The sequence below is a fragment of the Hyla sarda genome, chromosome 10 (assembly GCF_029499605.1).
Source record: "Hyla sarda isolate aHylSar1 chromosome 10, aHylSar1.hap1, whole genome shotgun sequence".
In the NCBI taxonomy this organism is placed as follows: domain Eukaryota; kingdom Metazoa; phylum Chordata; class Amphibia; order Anura; family Hylidae; genus Hyla; species Hyla sarda.
The window spans coordinates 2,097,806-2,121,428 of NC_079198.1; the positions used below are offsets into that span (position 1 = coordinate 2,097,806).

The following is a 23,623-nucleotide window of genomic DNA, read 5'->3' on the forward strand; positions in this document are numbered from 1 at the left end:
GGGCATGCTGGGAATTGTAGATTTGCAACATCTGGAGGGCCACAGTTTGAAGACCACTGCTATAAATCATTGTAATAACATTGTATCTCTCAACACCGGAGTCACTGATGATAAACTCCAGTGAATGCGTCGCAGCTATAGATCATTTACAGAAGTATTTTTATTTCTGTGGTTAGTACCTCTGTTCTCCAGACCAACCATAATACCTCCATTGCACATGTTTTTGTGGCTTTTTTTTATTTGGCTTCAAAAACGCCTATAGGTTTCTTTTTAAGGCTTCATGTGTTATTTTGATTCCATTTCAGTGGCATTTTTTTTTCTTTAAAACTGTGTTTTAGTAAATGCATTTTTTCATTGCAAGCCATTCGATTAATTTTTCATATGATTCAACGATTTTGCTTCAAGGATGTAAAATTTGAAACAAAAAAATACTTTAAAAAACGCATCACGTATTTACATTTTGTAAGCTGGAAAAAAAACACAATGGAGGTCAATGAGAGACAAAAAAACTCCTCAAATTGCCTGACAAAAGATGCGAACCTAATCCATGCGTCACACATGTAAAGAAATATGCCACAATTTTTTTTTTGCAGAGTGTTTTATTTTTTTATATTTTTTCTTGCCTTCCATTCCAGCTAACAACTGCCCTCAGTGTATTTCAGGCAAAAAGAAAAAAATGCAGGAAAAAACATTGAGCGTTTTTTCCATACAATGCATGTGACAGGATACTACTATGAATATCACTGTCAGAGAGGACTGGAACATTGCACAGATATCACTATGATCAGTACTGTATGTACAGATATCACTATGATCAGGACTGTATGTACAGATATCACCTACAGTGGGGATCAAAAGTTTGGGCACCCCAGATAAAAATTTGTATTAATGTGCATAAAGAAGCCAAGGAAAGATAGAAAAATCTCCAAAAGGCATCACATTACAGATTAGACATTCTTATAATATGTCAACAAAAAATTGATTTTATTTCCATCATTTACACTTTCAAAATAACAGAAAACAAAAAAAATGGCGTCTGCAAAAGTTTGGGCACCCTGCAGAATTTATAGCATGCACTGCCCCCTTTGCAAAGCTGAGACCTGTCAGTGTCATGGATTGTTCTCTATCATCATCTGGGAAGACCAGGTGATGTCAATCTCAAAGGTTTTAAATGCCCAGACTCACCTGACCATGCCCCAACAATCAGCACCACGGGTTCTTCTAAGCAGTTGTCTAGAAATCTGAAACTGAAAATAGTCGACGCTCACAAAGCTGGAGAAGGCTATAAGAAGATAGCATAACGTTTTCAGATGTCAATATCCTCAGTTCGGAATGTAATTAAGAAATGGCAGTCATCAGGAACAGTGGAAGTTAAAGCAAGATCTGGAAGACCAAGAAAAATATCAGACAGAACAGCTCGCAGGATTGTGAGAAAACCAATTCAATACCCACGTTTGACTGCACAATCCCTCCAGAAAGATCTGGCAGACACTGGAGTTGTGGTACACTGCTCCCCTATAAAGAGATACTTGTACAAATATGGTCTTCATGGAAGAGTCATCAGAAGAAAACCTCTTCTACGTCCTCACCACAAAAATCAGCGTTTGAACTTTGCAAATGAACATATAGACAAGCTTGATGCATTTTGGAAACAAGTTCTGTGGACCGATGAGGTTTAAATTTAACTTTTTGGCCGGAATGAGCAAAGGTACGTTTGGAGAAGAAGGGGAACAGAATTTAATTAAAAGAACCTCTGTCCAACTGTTAAGCATGGGGGGGGGAGGATAAATCATGCTTTGGGGTTGTATTGCAGCCAGTGGCACAGGGAACATCTCACGAGTAGAAGGAAAAATTGATTCAATAAAATTTCAGCAAATTTTGGATGCTAACTTGATGCCATCTGTGAAAAAGCTGAAGTTAAAGAGAGGATGGCTTCTACAAATGGATAATGATCCTAAACACACCTCAAAATCCACGGGGGATTACATCAAGGTTTTGCCATGGCCTTCACAATCTCCTGACCTCAACATAATTGAAAATCTATGGATAGACCTTAAAAGAGCAGTGCGTGACAGACAGCCCAGAAATCTCAAAGAACTGGAAGACTTTTGTAAGGAAGAATGGGCAAAGATACCTCAAACAAGAATTGAAATACTCTTGGCTGGCTACAAAAAGCGTTTACAAGCTGTGATACTTGCCAAAGGGGGCAGTACCAGATATTAACTCTGCAGGGGGCACAAACTTTAGCAGACGCCATTTTTTTTGTTTTCTGTTATTTTGAAAGTGTAAATGATGGAAATAAAATGTAACTTTTGTTGACATATTATAAGAATGTCTAATCTGTAATTTGATGCCTTTTGGAGATTTTTCCATCTTTCCTTGGATTCTTTATGCACATTAATACAAATGTTTACCTGGGGTGACCAAACCTTTGATCACCACTATATGATCAGGATTGTATGTACAGATATCACCTGTGATCAGGACTGTATGTACAGATATCACCTGGGATCAGGACTGTATGTACAGATATCACTATGATCAGGACTGTATGTACAGATATCACTATGATCAGGACTGTATATGTACAGATATCACTATGATCAGGACTGTATGTACAGATATCACTATGATCAGGACTGTATGTACAGATATCACCTATGATCAGGACTGTATGTACAGATATCACCTGTGATCAGGACTGTATGTACAGATATCACCTGTGATCAGGACTGTATGCACAGATATCACCTATGATAAGGACTGTATGTACAGATATCACCTATGATCAGGACTGTATGTACAGATATCACTATGATCAGGACTGTATGTACAGATATCACCTATGATCAGGACTGTATGTACAGATATCACTATGATCAGGACTGTATGTTCAGATATCACCTATGATCAGGACTGTATGTACAGATATCACCTGTGATCAGGACTGTATGTACAGATATCACCTATGATCAGGTCTGTATGTACAGATATCACTATGATCAGGACTGTATGTACAGATATCACCTATGATCAGGACTGTATGTACAGATATCACTATGATCAGGACTGTATGTTCAGATATCACTATGATCAGGACTGTATGTACAGATATCACTATGATCAGGACTGTATGCACAGATATCACCTATGATAAGGACTGTATGTACAGATATCACCTATGATCAGGATTGTATGTACAGATATCACCTATGATCAGGATTGTATGTACAGATATCACCTATGATCAGGTCTGTATGTACAGATATCACTATGATCAGGACTGTATGTACAGATATCACCTATGATCAGGTCTGTATGTATAGATATCACTATGATCAGGACTGTATGTACAGATATCACCTGTGATCAGGACTGTATGTACAGATATCACTATGATCAGGACTGTATGTACAGATATCACCTATGATCAGGACTGTATGTACAGATATCACCTGTGATCAGGACTGTATGTACAGATATCACCTGTGATCAGGACTGTATGTACAGATATCACTATGATCAGGACTGTATGTACAGATATCACTATGATCAGGACTGTATGTACAGATATCACTATGATAAGGACTGTATGCACAGATATCACTATGATCAGGACTGTATGTACAGATATCACTATGATCAGGACTGTATGTACAGATATCACTATGATCAGGACCGTATGTACAGATATCACTATGATCAGGACTGTATGTACAGATATCACCTATGATCAGGACTGTATGTACAGATATCACTATGATCAGGACTGTATGTACAGATATCACTATGATCAGGACTGTATGTACAGATATCACTATGATCAGGACCGTATGTACAGATATCACTATGATCAGGACTGTATGTACAGATATCACCTATGATCAGGACTGTATGTACAGATATCACTATGATCAGGACTGTATGTACAGATATCACCTGTGATCAGGACTGTATGTACAGATATCACCTATGATCAGGTCTGTATGTACAGATATCACCCATGATCAGGACTGTATGCACAGATATCACTATGATCAGGACTGTATGTACAGATATCACCTGTGATCAGGACTGTATGTACAGATATCACTATGATCAGGACTGTATGTACAGATATCACCTATGATCAGGACTGTATGTACAGATATCACTATGATCAGGACTGTATGTACAGATATCACCTGTGATCAGGACTGTATGTACAGATATCACTATGATCAGGACTGTATGTACAGATATCACTATGATCAGGATTGTATGTACAGATATCACTATGATCAGGACTGTATGTACAGATATCACCTATGATCAGGACTGTATGTACAGATATCACCTATGATCAGGACTGTATGTACAGATATCACTATGATCAGGTCTGTATGTACAGATATCACTATGATCAGGACTGTATGTACAGATATCACCTATGATCAGGATTGTATGTACAGATATTATATATGATCAGGACTGTATGTACAGATATCACTATGATCAGGACCGTATGTACAGATATCACCTATGATCAGGATTGTATGTACAGATATCACCTATGATCAGGTCTGTATGTACAGATATCACTATGATCAGGACTGTATGTACAGATATCACTATGATCAGGACTGTATGTACAGATATTATATATGATCAGGATTGTATGTACAGATATCACCTATGATCAGGACTGTATGCACAGATATCACCTATGATCAGGATTGTATGTACAGATATTATATATGATCAGGACTGTATGTACAGATATCACTATGATCAGGACCGTATGTACAGATATCACCTATGATCAGGATTGTATGTACAGATATCACCTATGATCAGGACTGTATGCACAGATATCACTATGATCAGGACCGTATGTACAGATATCACCTATGATCAGGATTGTATGTACAGATATCACCTATGATCAGGTCTGTATGTACAGATATCACTATGATCAGGACTGTATGTACAGATATCACTATGATCAGGACTGTATGTACAGATATCACCTGTGATCAGGACTGTATGTACAGATATCACTATGATCAGGACTGTATGTACAGATATCACTATGATCAGGACTGTATGTACAGATATCACTATGATCAGGACTGTATGTACAGATATCACTATGATCAGGACTGTATGTACAGATATCACTATGATCAGGACTGTATGTACAGATATCACCTGTGATCAGGACTGTATGCACAGATATCACCAATGATCAGGACTGTATGTACAGATATCACTATGATCAGGACTGTATGTACAGATATCACTATGATCAGGACTGTATGTACAGATATCACCTGTGATCAGGACTGTATGTACAGATATCACTATGATCAGGACTGTATGTACAGATATCACCTGTGATCAGGACCGTATGTACAGATATCACTATGATCAGGACTGTATGTACAGATATCACCTATGATCAGGACTGTATGTACAGATATCACTATGATCAGGACTGTATGTACAGATATTATATATGATCAGGACTGTATGTACAGATATCACTATGATCAGGACTGTATGTACAGATATCACTATGATCAGGACTGTATGTACAGATATCACCTATGATCAGGTCTGTATGTACAGATATCACTATGATCAGGACTGTATGTACAGATATCACCTATGATCAGGACTGTATGTACAGATATCACTATGATCAGGACTGTATGTACAGATATCACTATGATCAGGACCGTATGTACAGATATCACTATGATCAGGACTGTATGTACAGATATCACCTATGATCAGGACTGTATGTACAGATATCACTATGATCAGGACTGTATGTACAGATATCACTATGATCAGGACTGTATGTACAGATATCACTATGATCAGGACCGTATGTACAGATATCACTATGATCAGGACTGTATGTACAGATATCACCTATGATCAGGACTGTATGTACAGATATCACTATGATCAGGACTGTATGTACAGATATCACCTGTGATCAGGACTGTATGTACAGATATCACCTATGATCAGGTCTGTATGTACAGATATCACCCATGATCAGGACTGTATGCACAGATATCACTATGATCAGGACTGTATGTACAGATATCACCTGTGATCAGGACTGTATGTACAGATATCACTATGATCAGGACTGTATGTACAGATATCACCTATGATCAGGACTGTATGTACAGATATCACTATGATCAGGACTGTATGTACAGATATCACCTGTGATCAGGACTGTATGTACAGATATCACTATGATCAGGACTGTATGTACAGATATCACTATGATCAGGATTGTATGTACAGATATCACTATGATCAGGACTGTATGTACAGATATCACCTATGATCAGGACTGTATGTACAGATATCACCTATGATCAGGACTGTATGTACAGATATCACTATGATCAGGTCTGTATGTACAGATATCACTATGATCAGGACTGTATGTACAGATATCACCTATGATCAGGATTGTATGTACAGATATTATATATGATCAGGACTGTATGTACAGATATCACTATGATCAGGACCGTATGTACAGATATCACCTATGATCAGGATTGTATGTACAGATATCACCTATGATCAGGTCTGTATGTACAGATATCACTATGATCAGGACTGTATGTACAGATATCACTATGATCAGGACTGTATGTACAGATATTATATATGATCAGGATTGTATGTACAGATATCACCTATGATCAGGACTGTATGCACAGATATCACCTATGATCAGGATTGTATGTACAGATATTATATATGATCAGGACTGTATGTACAGATATCACTATGATCAGGACCGTATGTACAGATATCACCTATGATCAGGATTGTATGTACAGATATCACCTATGATCAGGACTGTATGCACAGATATCACTATGATCAGGACCGTATGTACAGATATCACCTATGATCAGGATTGTATGTACAGATATCACCTATGATCAGGTCTGTATGTACAGATATCACTATGATCAGGACTGTATGTACAGATATCACTATGATCAGGACTGTATGTACAGATATCACCTGTGATCAGGACTGTATGTACAGATATCACTATGATCAGGACTGTATGTACAGATATCACTATGATCAGGACTGTATGTACAGATATCACTATGATCAGGACTGTATGTACAGATATCACTATGATCAGGACTGTATGTACAGATATCACTATGATCAGGACTGTATGTACAGATATCACCTGTGATCAGGACTGTATGCACAGATATCACCAATGATCAGGACTGTATGTACAGATATCACTATGATCAGGACTGTATGTACAGATATCACTATGATCAGGACTGTATGTACAGATATCACCTGTGATCAGGACTGTATGTACAGATATCACTATGATCAGGACTGTATGTACAGATATCACCTGTGATCAGGACCGTATGTACAGATATCACTATGATCAGGACTGTATGTACAGATATCACCTATGATCAGGACTGTATGTACAGATATCACTATGATCAGGACTGTATGTACAGATATTATATATGATCAGGACTGTATGTACAGATATCACTATGATCAGGACTGTATGTACAGATATCACTATGATCAGGACTGTATGTACAGATATCACCTATGATCAGGTCTGTATGTACAGATATCACTATGATCAGGACTGTATGTACAGATATCACCTATGATCAGGTCTGTATGTACAGATATCACTATGATCAGGACTGTATGTACAGATATCACTATGATCAGGACTGTATGTACAGATATCACCTATGATCAGGTCTGTATGTACAGATATCACCTGTGATCAGGACTGTATGTACAGATATCACCTATGATCAGGATTGTATGTACAGATATCACTATGATCAGGACTGTATGTACAGATATCACTATGATCAGGACTGTATGTACAGATATCACTATGATCAGGACTGTATGTACAGATATCACTATGATCAGGACTGTATGTACAGATATCACTATGATCAGGTCTGTATGTACAGATATCACCTATGATCAGGACTGTATGTTCAGATATCACCTATGATCAGGACTGTATGTACAGATATCACCTATGATCAGGTCTGTATGTACAGATATCACTATGATCAGGACTGTATGTACAGATATCACTATGATCAGGACTGTATGTACAGATATCACCTGTGATCAGGACTGTATGTACAGATATCACCTGTGATCAGGATTGTATGTACAGATATCACTATGATCAGGACTGTATGTACAGATATCACCTATGATCAGGACTGTATGTACAGATATCACTATGATCAGGACTGTATGTACAGATATCACTATGATCAGGACTGTATGTACAGATATCACTATGATCAGGACTGTATGTACAGATATCACTATGATCAGGACTGTATGTACAGATATCACTATGATCAGGACTGTATGTACAGATATCACTATGATCAGGACTGTATGTACAGATATCACCTGTGATCAGGACTGTATGTACAGATATCACTATGATCAGGACTGTATGTACAGATATCACTATGATCAGGACTGTATGTACAGATATCACTATGATCAGGACTGTATGTACAGATATCACTATGATCAGGACTGTATGTACAGATATCACTATGATCAGGACTGTATGTACAGATATCACTATGATAAGGACTGTATGCACAGATATCACTATGATCAGGACTGTATGTACAGATATCACCTATGATCAGGACTGTATGCACAGATATCACCAATGATCAGGACTGTATGTACAGATATCACCTGTGATCAGGACTGTATGTACAGATATCACCTATGATCAGGACTGTATGTACAGATATCACTATGATCAGGACTGTATGTACAGATATCACTATGATAAGGACTGTATGCACAGATATCACTATGATCAGGACTGTATGTACAGATATCACTATGATCAGGACTGTATGTACAGGTATCACTATGATCAGGACTGTATGTACAGATATCACTATGATCAGGACTGTATGTACAGATATCACCTGTGATCAGGACTGTATGTACAGATATCACCTATGATCAGGTCTGTATGTACAGATATCACTATGATCAGGACTGTATGTACAGATATCACCTATGATCAGGTCTGTATGTACAGATATCACTATGATCAGGACTGTATGTACAGATATCACTATGATCAGGACTGTATGTACAGATATCACTATGATCAGGACTGTATGTACAGATATCACTATGATCAGGACTGTATGTACAGATATCACTATGATAAGGACTGTATGCACAGATATCACTATGATCAGGACTGTATGTACAGATATCACCTATGATCAGGACTGTATGCACAGATATCACCAATGATCAGGACTGTATGTACAGATATCACTATGATCAGGACTGTATGTACAGGTATCACTATGATCAGGACTGTATGTACAGATATCACTATGATCAGGACTGTATGTACAGATATCACCTGTGATCAGGACTGTATGTACAGATATCACTATGATCAGGACTGTATGTACAGATATCACTATGATCAGGACTGTATGTACAGATATCACCTGTGATCAGGACTATATGTACAGATATCACCTGTGATCAGGACTGTATGTACAGATATCACCTGTGATCAGGATTGTATGTACAGATATCACTATGATCAGGTCTGTATGTACAGATATCACTATGATCAGGACTGTATGTACAGATATCACTATGATCAGGACTGTATGTACAGATATTATATATGATCAGGACTGTATGTACAGATATCACTATGATCAGGACTGTATGTACAGATATTATATATGATCAGGACTGTATGTACAGATATCACTATGATCAGGACTGTATGTACAGATATCACCTGTGATCAGGACTGTATGTACAGATATCACCTGTGATCAGGTCTGTATGTACAGATATCACTATGATCAGGACTGTATGTACAGATATCACTATGATCAGGACTGTATGTACAGATATCACTATGATCAGGACTGTATGTACAGATATCACTATGATCAGGACTGTATGTACAGATATCACTATGATCAGGACTGTATGTACAGATATCACTATGATCAGGACTGTATGTACAGATATCACTATGATAAGGACTGTATGCACAGATATCACTATGATCAGGACTGTATGTACAGATATCACTATGATCAGGACTGTATGTACAGATATCACTATGATCAGGACTGTATGTACAGATATCACTATGATCAGGACTGTATGTACAGATATTATATATGATCAGGACTGTATGTACAGATATCACTATGATCAGGACTGTATGTACAGATATTATATATGATCAGTACCGTTAGCAGATTGCAAGTTTGTCCAATAAGCAGTTTGTAAAGGAAGAGTGGTCCAACATTCCGGCTGAGAGGTGTAAGAAGCTTATTGATGGTTATAGGAAGAGTGGTCCAACATTCCGGCTGAGAGGTGTAAGAAGCTTATTGATGGTTATAGGAAGCCAATGAATTTCGGTCTTTTTTCCAAAGGTTGTGCAACCAAATATTAAGTTAAGGGTGGCAATAATTGTGCCCAGCCCATTTTTGGAGTTTGGTGACTTTATGTCCGATTTGCTTTTTTTCCTCCCTTTTTTGGTTTAGTTCCAATACACACAAAGGGAATAAACATGTGTATAGCAAAACATGTGTTACTGCAATATATATATACAGAGGAGAGGAGATCTATATATATATATATATATATATATACAGGGGAGAGGAGATCTATATATATATATATACAGAGGAGAGGAGATCTATATATATATATATATATACAGAGGAGAGGAGATCTATATATATATACAGAGGAGAGGAGATCTATATATATATATATATATATATATATATATATATATACACACAAAGGGAATAAACATGTGTATAGCAAAACATGTGTTACTGCAATCCTTTTCTGTGAGAAATACTTCATTTAATAGAAAAATGTCACGCCTTATAGCAAATACAGCTCGGTCTATGATGTCAGTAATAACCAGTGATGTCATATAATCCACCACATGGGCACAAGTCACACATTCTGTCTCTGGGGACTTGCACGGATCTTCATTTCTGCTCCACATTTTATACATATCTAAGTGGCAATAAAATGCAAGAAAGCTTTAATGCAAATAATAGTTTTGTGTAAGTAATAGAGTAACAATAAAACAATTGGATACGTAACGTGTAACCGGCCCGGGCAGTAGTGAGATTGCTGCGCACATGGCAGATGATCCTGACAGATTCCTGACTATTAACACTGGGCGCTCTGTTATGTGAATCCATTCCAGGGCAGCAACAAGTACTTATCAGCTGAGCCGCGGCCTTTACGTCTTTACTTAGGTGTTAATCCCCAAACAATGGCGTTACCCTTCTCTATTCTTATCTGCTCCTAATTACAACCTTCACATGTCACTTTCTTTTCTTCACTTCAAACCACTTCCATTCCCCACAATGGCCGTCAGGTTAAGTCCCTTCCTGTGATCTGAACGATAATTGAGGCATTGCGGATGAGCGTCCTATAATCTACGCACGTCCAGGTGGGCACCAGAAGCCGCGATTCAGGTATGAGCGATTCCGCCGCCGTGCTATTGTAACATTGTCACTTCCTGCATCTTACAAGATCGCCGAGCAGCAGGGGTTAAAGGTCACACCTTTGCCCGTATCCTCTTTTTGTACTTTTCTAATCCACACATCAAAGAGTGTCAATATTTTTTTCCTTTGCGTTTATTGATTTGGAATTACTGTGTAGCAGACGGCCATGGAGGAATCGATGCGACTCTACCCCTGCCGACCGCATAAACTGTGATATCACATAACAGGTACTGCTCTATGGATGTCTATGGGATAGGAACACATCATGTGTAATTTATTCTGTTATCTGCATGTACTTTATGTATAATAATAAAGCACACATGCATCTGCCACCATAATAAGCACCGGCATCAAAGACAAGGTAATAAAGTAGATCATATCAAAGCCAGGATCGTATGGTCACTACATGTTGTCTTAAACACATTACATGACTGAAGACCAGTGTTTCCCAACCAGGGTGCATCCACCTATTGCAAAACTACAACTCCCAGCATGCCCAGACAGCCTTTGGCTGTCTGGGCATGCTGGGAGTTGTAGTTGTGCAACAGCAGGAAGCACCCTCGTTGGAAAGCACTGCTGTCGCCTATAGAAACCAGTTCAACTAACATCCTAAATGACGTTTTATCCTGTCCTATTTTTTCCAGACCCTTTACAAGAGAGTCACTCTACTGGAGGCTCTCCTGCTATTGCAAAACTACAACTCCAATCATGCCCGGGCATCATAAGAGTTGTAGTTTTGCACCAGCTGGAGAGCAACAGGTTGGAGATCACTGTCCTATACACGGTGTAATGATGTCAGGACATGCTGGGAGTTGTAGTTTTGCAAAAGCTGGAGGGACGCAGGTTGGAGAACACTGTCCTATACAATGAGCGATGCTGTCAGGACATGCTGGGAGTTGTAGTTTTGCACCAGCTGGAGAGCAACAGGTTGGAGATCACTGTCCTATACACGGTGCAATGATGTCAGGACATGCTGAGAGTTGTAGTTTTGCCACAGCTGGAGAGACTCAGATTGGAAAACACTGTCCTATACAATGAGCGATGCTGTCAGGACATGCTGGGAGTTGTAGTTTTGCAACAACTGGAGAGATACAGGTTGGAAAACAAAGCCCTTTATAATGTGCGATGCCTCCAGATATACTAGGAGTTGTAGTTTTACAACAGCTGGAGAGCCGCAGGTTTGGGAACACCCCATGAAGAGAATCAGTACTAACATTGCAGACCTCCGCTCATATGTTACCATTGTTACTCTGCAGTAACTATTATTAAGAATTTCCATCTCAAGGGTCTATTCACACATACAGTATCCTGCGCATATTTGAAGTGTCAATATTGTTCGGTCAATTAGTTTGCATCTAAAATCTGCAGCTTAAAATCTGCAGCATCAAATATGTGCAGGATACTGTATGTGTGACTACTCCCTAATTGTAGATTATCAGGGTCATGTCTAGTGCAATAGGGGATCATGTTCTGGAAGATCCGCCTGTGTAGAAATACATGTGGGATGCAGAAGCGCGAGGTCTTGGCTTATTAATTTCCGGACACTTTGTTGGGTTTGAGATAGCATTAAAGGGGTACTCTGGGGGAATTTTTTTTTTTTTTTTAAATCAACTGGTTCCAGAAAGTTAAAAAGATTTGTAAATTACTTCTATTAAAAAATCTTTACCCTTCCAGTACTTTTTAGCAGCTGTATGCTACAGAGGAAATTCTTTTCTTTTTTAATTTATTTTTTGTCTTGTCCACAGTGCTCTCTGCTGACACCTCTGTCCTTGTCAGGAACTGTTCAGAGCAGGAGAGGTTTATTGGGATTTTCTCCTGCTCTGGACAGTTCCTGACACAGACAGAGGTGTCAGCAGAGAGCACTGTGGACAAGACAAAAAAGAAATTCAAAAAGTAAAGAATTTCCTCTGTAGCATACAGCTGCTAAAAAGTACTGGAAGGGTAAAGATTTTTTAATAGAAGTACTTTACAAATCTATTTAACTTTCTGGCACCAGTTGATTTAAAAAAAAAAAGTTTTCCTCCGGAGTACCCCTTTAAGTGAATATTAGGGGAGATTTATCAAAACTTGTCCAGAGGAAGTTGCTGAGTTGCCCATAGCAACCAATCAGATCGCTGCTTTCATTTTTTAAAGGCCTTTTGAAAAATGAAAGAAGCGATCTGATTGGTTGCTATGGGCAACTTTTCCTCTGTGTAGGTTTGATAAATCTCCCCCATTGATCCTTATTCTGATTTTGGATCGGGTGGCAGTGGTAGGTTATAGTTCTGTAAATTCCGTCTTCAGGTCATATGGACATATTTCAGGTGATTTACCCTTCTTTTGTTTGTAGATTAATCAAAAGTGCAAGGAAAAAAAAAAAAAGATTTTTTACATTAGGTCTCACAAATGATAGGACCTCCTGAAATAAGGATAAGAGTCTGAGCAGTGACGGCTCCCGATTGTTTTGTGCGGTGATTTAATCTCGGGGAGGAGTGTTGTCACCCACATCACTCTAATCTGCTTTAAACAGTCATCCAAAAAGAATGGAAGAAAAGGGGGGGGGTCGGAAAAGAGGGAAGAAAAAAATCAGATACAGGTTATAATGCTCGGGACGCATTAAATTTCAAAGGAGCAATTCAGCCATATTGTAAGCGACATTCTTTGCACTGGGAGACACCCAGCAGGAGAGGGCATGGAAGATTCTTTCCGTGATCATCTAACCAGCCAGGCTCCATTTGAAGGGAGAGGATATTATTGCCGTCTTACAAGTATTGGAAGATTCAGTTAATTTAATTAATTCCCCGGCCGGGGGAAGCCGCTCAGATCAGCCTCACAAAAGGCAATTCCACAAGCAGCGTTAACAAGAGGAATTGTGCACTTAGAGATTTAGCTGCCGCCAGGGTCTAGAATGTATTATTCCCGACAACTCCTCTCTCTTAAGCTGAAGCAGCACCTTGACAAAAATGTGTCATCCCGCAGATTATTTAATTGACATGTTTGAATTGAAGGAATCTATTCATGGGACGGCGAGGTCTCTCCTGCCGCAGGGCTCATTTACCCCTTCAGTGCCGGTGTGGGCCGCACTTCACTCGGTCAGTTTCCTGCTTCTCCCTAAAGTACTGGAGGACTCTCAGATCCTTCAGCGGAGTTATAGGAAAGAAGAGGTTGACGCTACAAATCACTTAACTATCAAGATCTGCTTAATACGATTCACAAACACGTCTAATAAATCCAGACTGCAATATTGTAGTGCTGCGGAATCTGTTGGCTCTATATAAATACAAATATTATTAGTTATTATTATTGTCCAATCACTTCCAGTAAGTCCACAGAAAACAAAGGAATCATAGGAATAAAAATACACAACTAAGGGGCTGTTCACATCACGATTTTATCTACAAATACAATAAAATGCATGGAAACGTATCGCCGTACGTACCTGCAGACAAGGTAAAGCATAGCACAGTTCTGAAAAAGGATATCATGCTTATTTTGTTCTTCAATCATTTTTGCTTTTTTAACATGAAAGTCAATGAAAAAACTTTTGTAAATGTAAAGCCTTACATCTTTCTGAGTCTTTCGAATCCATTTTATTGTTTAGGCAGGTGCAGTAATCGAATTGGAATTGAATTCCACAACTTTTCTTTATAAGGAAAAACTTTTCTGTTTAAACGTATATCTGTACATATCTATTGAATGCATTTGGTTGCAGAAGTTTCTATACGTTTCTATATGTTTCTATTCTATATTTCTATACATGAAGATGAAACTGATGTGGACAGCCCCTAAGGCCGGGTTCACACTGTAGGCTCTGTTTTATTGTATCCTTAAGGGTAAGGTCACACGTGCCACATCTTGTTGCGTATTTGCTGCTGTGTATTTTCCTATGCATTGATGTCAATGGGTAGAAAAATCAGATGCATGTGGAATGTGGGTAGGAAAATACGCAGCAGCAGCAAATATGCAGGAAAGGACGGCATGCGTGACCCTACCTTAAAGGGGTACTCCGGTGGAAAACTTTTTTTTTTTAAATGAACTGGTGCCAGAAAGTTAAACAGATTTGTAAAGTACTTCTATTAAAAATTCTTTATCCTTCCAGTACTTATTAGCAGCTGTATGCTACAGAGGAAATTCTTTTCATTTTGAATTTCTTTTTTGTCTTGTCCACAGTGCTCTCTGCTGGCACCTCTGTCCGTGTCAGGAACTGTCCAGAGCAGCATAGGTTTAAGACAAAAAAGAAATTAAAAAAGAAAAGAATTTCCTCTGTAGCATACAGCTGCTAAAAAGTACTGGAAGGGTAAAGATTTTTTAATAGAAGTCATTTCCAAATCTGTTTAACTTTCTGGCACCAATTAATAAAAAAAAATGTTTTCTACCGGAGTACCCCTTTAACTGTCCGTTTTGCAATAATATAGACAGCTACACTATAGTGTATGCAAAACAAAAATATATTCATTTCGGTACATTATAATTGATAATGTTAGTCAACAGGAAACAGATTATGCTGTATGTCATCTATTTTTGACATCCGTTATACTTTTTTTCCCTTTAAAACGGACAGCAATGACTCGGTGTGAATATACCCTAAACCACAATATAGTAGGTTATGCAAAAAGATAAGTATGAACAGCAGGGAGATATATGCAAACATTTATGGAATTACAAGTGCAAAGATGCTGGAGAAACAATATTGACCTGGCGCTACTGGCGTAGATTGAAGCAAGTAGTAGACTTTACAACCGTGTTTCCCAACAAGGGTGTCTCCAGCTGTTGCAAAACTACAACTCCCAGCACACCCAGATAGCCTTCAGATGTGTTTCCCAACCAGAGTGCCTCCAGAGGTTGCAAAACTACAACACCCAGCTTGCCTGGACAGCCTCTAGCCTTCAGCAGTGTTTCCTGACCAGGGTGCCTCCAGCTGTTGCAAAACTACAACTCCCAGCACACCCAGACAGCCTTCAGCAGTGTTTCCCAACCAGGGTGCCTCCAGAGGTTGTAAAACTACAACTCCCAGCATGCCTGGAAAGCCTCCAGCAGTGTTTCCCAACCAGGGTGCCTCCAGCTGTTGCAAAACTACAACTCCCAGCACACGCCCAGACAGCCTTCGGCAGTGTTTCCCAACCAGAGTGCCTCCAGAGGTTGCAAAACTACAACTCCCAGCATGCCTGGACAGCCTTCAGCAGTGTTTCCTGACCAGGGTGCCTCCAGCTGTTGCAACACTACAACTCCCAGCACGCACAGACAGCCGAAGGCTGTCCGGGCATGCTAGGAGTTGTTGTTTTGCAGCAGTTCCTCCCAGCATGCCCTGACAGCCTTCAGCAGTGTTTGCCAACCAGAGTGCCTCCAGCTGTTGCAAAACTACAACTCCTAGCATGCCCAGACTGCCGAAGGCTGTCCGGGCGTGCTAGGAGTTGTAGTTTTGCAACAGCTGGAGGTACCCTGGTTGGGAAATACTGCCAAACAGTAGCACCAGACCTTCCCCTCCTGCCTCCCTTCACCAGGCCTGCTTTCATTTAATGGTATATGGAGATTGACAACATGTTGTGCATTGCTTAGTAACGTATCCGCCAGTCATACTTCTTTATATAAAAGTCTCAAGCTCCCAGATACTGCAGCTACATGAAATGCACAAGATCTCTGGCCCCCCGGGCTCCCCCTAGCCCTGCAGTACGCTATCGGTTACAGCCCACAACCCTCTCAGGACAATTAGAGAAAGAAAAAAACAGATTTCCCAAAGCAGAGATCCTGCCCTGGAGAAGTGCTGAAGAATAGGTCCCCTTCTGACAAGCAGACCAAGCGCTATTGTCTGCCCTGGAATTTCTTCACCACCTCTCAGCTATTCATAATATTTTCTTTAGATTGGTATGTTGGAAATAAAATCCCTCCGTACAAGAAACAGTTGCGTTCAGTGGTCCTCATGGAAGCGGCCTGTCACGTCTGTCGGCCTTTATGTCACCAATGCATTGCTTGTATTAATCCCTGATATACTCTGTACTTGTGATGGGAAACAACAGGAAGTTTTACTTTCTTAAAGGGTACCTTTAATTTAAAAAAAAAAAACTTTTGATATATTATAGATTAATGTATGCAGAATAAGTATCCAATAGCATGTTATTAAAAAAAATATATGCTTATTTCTATTTAATTTTCCACTTTGAAAAAATGACCACTAGGGGTCTCCCTACCGGTTCTTGCCGCAAGTCTTTTTTTTTTTTAAGATTTCAGACTCATGTTGGAGTCCTAAATCTCAGACTGCAGCCAGGACACAGACAAGCTCAGCACTGCTCCCTGGCACATTAATCTATAAGGTACCCTTTAATGAAGAAACCAGGATGTATAGACAGGCATGGTGCAAGAATTTTTGCCACCTTAGGCAAAAGCTAATTTTGCCACCCCTTGACCCCGCCCATTGGCTCCTCCCGATGTATGGAGGCGCACACGATGACAGGATGTTGGTCCGACCTGATCTTAGTGATTGCCCCTGTCTGCCTCAGAGGTGGCGCTGCGCTCCTCCAGCAGGCTGAAAAATGCTGATTATTATAGTACGGGTGTGGTGGGGGTAGTGTGGCGGGGTTTTGCTTGATGGACAGATGCTTCGAATGGGAAGGTGCTTTGGATGCTAGCTAACTTTTTTGCAGTAGGCAGAGTGGTGCCCCAATCAAGAGGGTGCTCTAGGCGGCTTCCTATTTTGCCTATAGGCAGAGCCGGCCCTGTGTGTAGAAATTAGAAGCTGCACTGTTATGTCTTAATAGGTTGACTAGATTTTTGGTCATCGGTCCTGTCTACTGTTATCAGTTACTATTCTGCGGTTCTTATAGGAGGGAAACTGAAATTTCGCTAAATTGCAGCAGAATTTCTGTGCTCTCAGAACACAGAATTGAAACCCCGTTGACTTCAATGGGATTCCATCGTGGAATTCCGCAAAATTTAAGACTGGTCTTATATTTTTGCATAAAGCAAAATTTCCTCTGTCTGAATGGGTCAGCGGTATCCAACGGAAAACAATATCAAGTAATTTACGGCAGAATTTCTGGTGGAGTACTTCTGCGTAATCCAGCACGGAAATTCCGCCATGTGAACATAGCCGTTGTTGCATTTTTGTCTACCTTTCATTGTTTCTGTTACAAATCATTTAGGTTTTCTGTATGCAAATAAATGTAGTCAACTACGGCAAAAAAAAAACACCTACCGGTAACTTTTTTTTTTTAATGTTATTTAATGGGAAACAGATTATGCTGTATGGCATCCATTATCGCATCCAATTTTTTTTTCCGTATAAACTGATATGTTAAATGGACAGCAATAACGCGGTGTGAACGCACCTTGAGGCCATGTTCACACGGTGGAATTACTGTGCAGAATTCCGCCAGAAATTCTGCCAAAATTTTAAGCTCATTATAGATTTTTACTTAGTTTTTAATAGTGCCAACAAATGTAACTAATTGTGCGTTTATTTGCATACGTTTTTCATCCATTTATTTATTGCAGCAAAAACAAAAAAAAATACAACTTTATCACAAAAACGTGATGCGAACCCAGCCTTAGGATTCATTTCATAGTATATTGTGTGTTAACGTTTTGTCATGTTTTTATACTTTTGAAAAGGAAAGAAATGTAAACATAAACATTGATTTGTAAGGTGCAACAAATGTATTTGTTGTTTTATAATAAATTTACAATAAATGCCGATGGGAAACGTATTCAAGAGTATAAAAGTGTGATATAAACACTTGTGTTAATGATATATGGCGGATACTTAGTTACATAGAAGCGACAAGAAGTGTAACTTTCATTCTATACAGCATTTTTAGTAGTTTTAGAAATTTTGAGGCAATTTCTGCTATAACTAGAAACCCTTTAATAATTGACAATGATGCTGAGAATCGGTTTATCTGTGATACGTTACAATCTCATAATACACCAGTAAAGGTTTTATCAGATTTGATACAAAAGGTGTCTCAGCCCTGGTACATTATTTAAGAGTTTTTATTGGAACACATAGGCCGACATTTATCATTGTCTTTATACTGTTTTTTGTGTCTAAAAAAAGCACAAGCAGGGTTTATTTGCGCCTTTTTTTTGAGCCTTTTGGTTTACACATTTCTGCCCAGTTGCAATCCACTGATTTTGGCAATACACATTATGTGGACAGGTTTTATGAACTGCGCCTGTTTGTGAAAAGGTGCAAAGCCACTGAAAAGTCTCTAAAACTACACAAGCCCAGACCTAGCTTAGCTTTTTGGTGTATGTGAAGAGAGGAATTTCAGAAAATGTGACCTGCACAACATTTATCAAATGCTCTGCAACCATTTTATAAATTTGGTGCTCCTACACATTACAGCACACAAAAAAAGGTATAAAAAAATGCTTCACTTACACCTACAATGATAAATGCTTCACTTACACCTACAATGATAAATGCCGCCATAGAACCTTTATTAAACTGTTATGTATCTGAGCATTTAGAGCGTCAGCTCCTGTTGCGATACAACATTGCACTGCTTTTTTGATTGATGGTCGGGTCTGTGGGTCGTTCTGGTTGGAGCGTAGGGAGGCGGTGAAAGGGTTACAGATGCGCATTTGCCTGTGTTTGCTCTTGACTCTACAAGTCAATAGTTAGGAGATGCTCCCAGCACATAGAGCCGAGACCCTGCCCCCTCCCATTTGGCTTCTGTGGATAATGGGGGGCTTTTGTTGTGTAATCAGGCCCCTGATGGGCTAGGAGACAGATACAGATTCTTGGCATTTGTCGGGGAAATGAAAGCCGGATTAGGCAGACCCCGCTGCACACTCCATGGCAAAAGTAAGACAGCTATCCCCCCCATTCAAAGACCCATTCTGGTTTGGTTACTTTATCTTTAAGATGTTTGTATTGCTAAAGTGCCTATTGATAGACTCAAACATGCAGCAAGCTGTAAAGAGTCACTTCAAAGGTCCCTGGAAGGAAACGGAGTTTATTAACCTACAAAGGGACTCAATTCCAAGGAGAGGAGAGCAACTAGTGACACTTTCTCAGACTTCTGTATACTTCATGGATGGATAGAGAGATAGATATGAGAGAGATAGATATGAGAGAGATAAATAGATAGATATGAGATAGATAGATAGATAGATAGATATGAGAGATAGATATGAGATAGATAGGTAGATAGATATGAGATAGATAGGTAGATAGATATGAAAGATAGATATGAAATAGAGAGATAGATATGAGATAGGTATATAAATATGAGATATATAGATAGATATGAGATAGATAGATAGATAGATAGATAGATAGATATGAGATAGGTAGATAGATAGATATGAGATAGATAGATAAGAGATAGATAATAGATATGAGATAGGTAGATAGATATGAGATAGATAGATAAGAGATATGTAGATAGATATGAGATAGATAGATATGAGATAGGTAGATAGATATGAGATAGATAGATATGAGATAGGTAGATAGATATGAGATAGGTAGATAGATATGAGATAGATAGATAGATATGAGATAGATAGATAGATAGATAGATAGATAGATAGATATGAGATAGGTAGATAGATATGAGATAGGTAGATAGATATGAGATAGATAGATATGAAATAGGTAGATAGATATGAGCGAGTGATAAAATTTTGTTCTTAGAAATTCTAGTCTAGTCTTTTTGGCATAATCAATACTGTGATGTGGATAAGAGCTGACAGGTATCCAGGACATGTTGGAGGTTGTAGTTTAGCGACATCTGAGGAGCCGCAGGTTGAGGACACTAAGATAGAATAAATTTAGTTCTATGAAAATCTAGTTATTGTCATGACCAGTACTGTTCAGCTGGATAAAAGAAAAATGTTCTTTCTTCTTATTTGATTCCTGTGTATCTATTGCGTATAGTTCCAGACCTCAGTTCAGTCTGTAGCAGAGGTTACATGCAGCAGAGTGACCATCACTCATCACAGGGGATGTCTTGGCCTCTACAGACAAGACCCCTCCAAATCTTCTCCCCCCCCCCCCCCCCCCCAGGCAGGGCTGTCACCCAGTCACCCTTATTGAGGATTCAGCCAAAGGAAGCTACTCCAGAGCAATTACTCCCATGTAATTACATTAACGCCATCTTCCCTCAGCACCCGCTCAACAAGTCCAACACCCAGTGTACTGAGGAGGCCCAGACCGCCCAAAGTGACAGAACACAGACCCCCCGACAGCCCAATGTTCTCTCCAGGTGTTCACTATGTCTGTGTAAATATGTAATCATAGGTACACAGAGAGGTGGACGGGACAATATATATATATAAAATCATAGGTACACGGAGATGTGGACGGGCCAATATATATATAATCATAGGTACACAGAGAGGTGGACGGGACAATATATATATAATCATAGGTACCCGGAGAGGTGGATGGGACAATATATATATATATATATAATCATAGGTACACGGAGAGGTGGACAGGACAATATATATATATAATCATAGGTACACGGAGAGGTGGATGGGACATAATATATATATATAATCATAGGTACACGGAGAGGTGGACGGGACAATATATATATATAATCATAGGTACACGGAGAGGTGGACAGGACAATTTATATATATATAATCATAGGTACACGGAGAGGTGGACAGGACATGTACCCTGCAGAGTTAATATCTTGTACTGCCCCCTTTGGCAAGTATCACAGCTTGTAAACTCTTTTTGTAGCCAGCCAAGAGTCTTTCAATTCTTGTTTGAGGTATCTTTGCCCATTCTTCCTTAAAAAAAGTCTTCCAGTTCTTTGAGATTTCTGGGCTGTCTGTCACGCACTGCTCTTTTAAGGTCTATCCATAGATTTTTAATTATGTTGAGGTCAGGAGATTGTGAAGGCCATTAAATTCTGTTCCCCTTCTTCTACAAACGTACCTTTGCTCATTCCGGTCAAAAAGTTCAATTTAAACCTCATCGGTCCACAGAACTTGTTTCCAAAATGCATCAGGCTTGTCTATATGTTCGTTCGCAAAGTTCAAACGCTGATTTTTGTGGTGAGGACGTAGAAGAGGTTTTCTTCTGATGACTCTTCCATGAAGACCATATTTGTACAAGTATCTCTTTATAGTGGAATAGTGGACCACAACTCCAGTGTCTGCCAGATCTTTCTGGAGGGATTGTGCAGTCAAACGTGGGTTTTGAATAGTTTTTCTCACAATCCTGCGAACTGTTCTGTCTGATATTTTTCTTGGTCTTCCAGATCTTGCTTTAACTTCCACTGTTCCTGATGACTGCCATTTCTTAACCTCCCTAGCGGTACGATTCCGTCTGGAAATTTGTACCAAAAGCGGTACAATTTTTTGCATTGAAATTCCACATCTCCCCCCGTCACATTCCCCCTCCCTTGTCACATTTCCCCCCCCCCATATCACATTCCCCCCCTGTCACATTCCTCCCCTTGTTGCATTCTCCCCCCCCTGTCACATTCATCCCCCCTGTCACATTCCCCCCTTGTTACATTCTCCCCCCCCCCCCCTTGTTACCTTCTCCCCTCTCCATGTTACATTCCACTCCCCCCCTGTCACATCCCCCCTTTGTCACATTCCTCCCCCCTGTCACATCCCCCCCCCTTGTCACATTCTCCCCTCTGTCACATTCCCCCCTATGTCACATTCCCCCCTATGTCACATTCCCCCCCCCTTGTCACATTCCCCCCCCCCTTGTTACATTCCCCCCTATGTCACATTCCCCCCCCCCCCCCTTGTTACATTCTCCCCTGTGTCACATTCCCCCCTTGTCACCTTGTCATCTTCTTGTCCTGCAGCAAATACACTAGGTTTGCCGGCAGATTTCAAACCTAGTGTATTTGCTGCAGAACAAGTCCTTTCCCCTTCAGCCAATCACAGGCTTTACACCACTGCGGCCTGTGATTGGCTGAAAAGGGAAAGGTCCTGTAAGATGAATAGAGCAGTGAACAGAGCGCACGGAGGGGAACGACATCTTCAGGGACCGGGACTAGGTGAGCAAAAGGTTTTTTTATTTTCTTCCTTCTTAC

General features: G+C 39.7%; 1 protein-coding gene and 1 long non-coding RNA gene across 17 annotated transcripts in view; one reads left to right on the plus strand and one right to left on the minus strand.

Annotated features, from left to right (window-relative positions):
* The window catches only part of LOC130294460 (uncharacterized), a 189,308-nt gene that overhangs the window by 91,000 nt on the left and 74,685 nt on the right, over window positions 1-23,623 (plus strand). The window lies entirely within an intron of this gene.
* PAX7 (paired box 7) overlaps window positions 1-23,623 on the minus strand; it is a 169,657-nt gene that overhangs the window by 76,748 nt on the left and 69,286 nt on the right. The gene's annotated exons all lie outside the window — the stretch shown is intronic.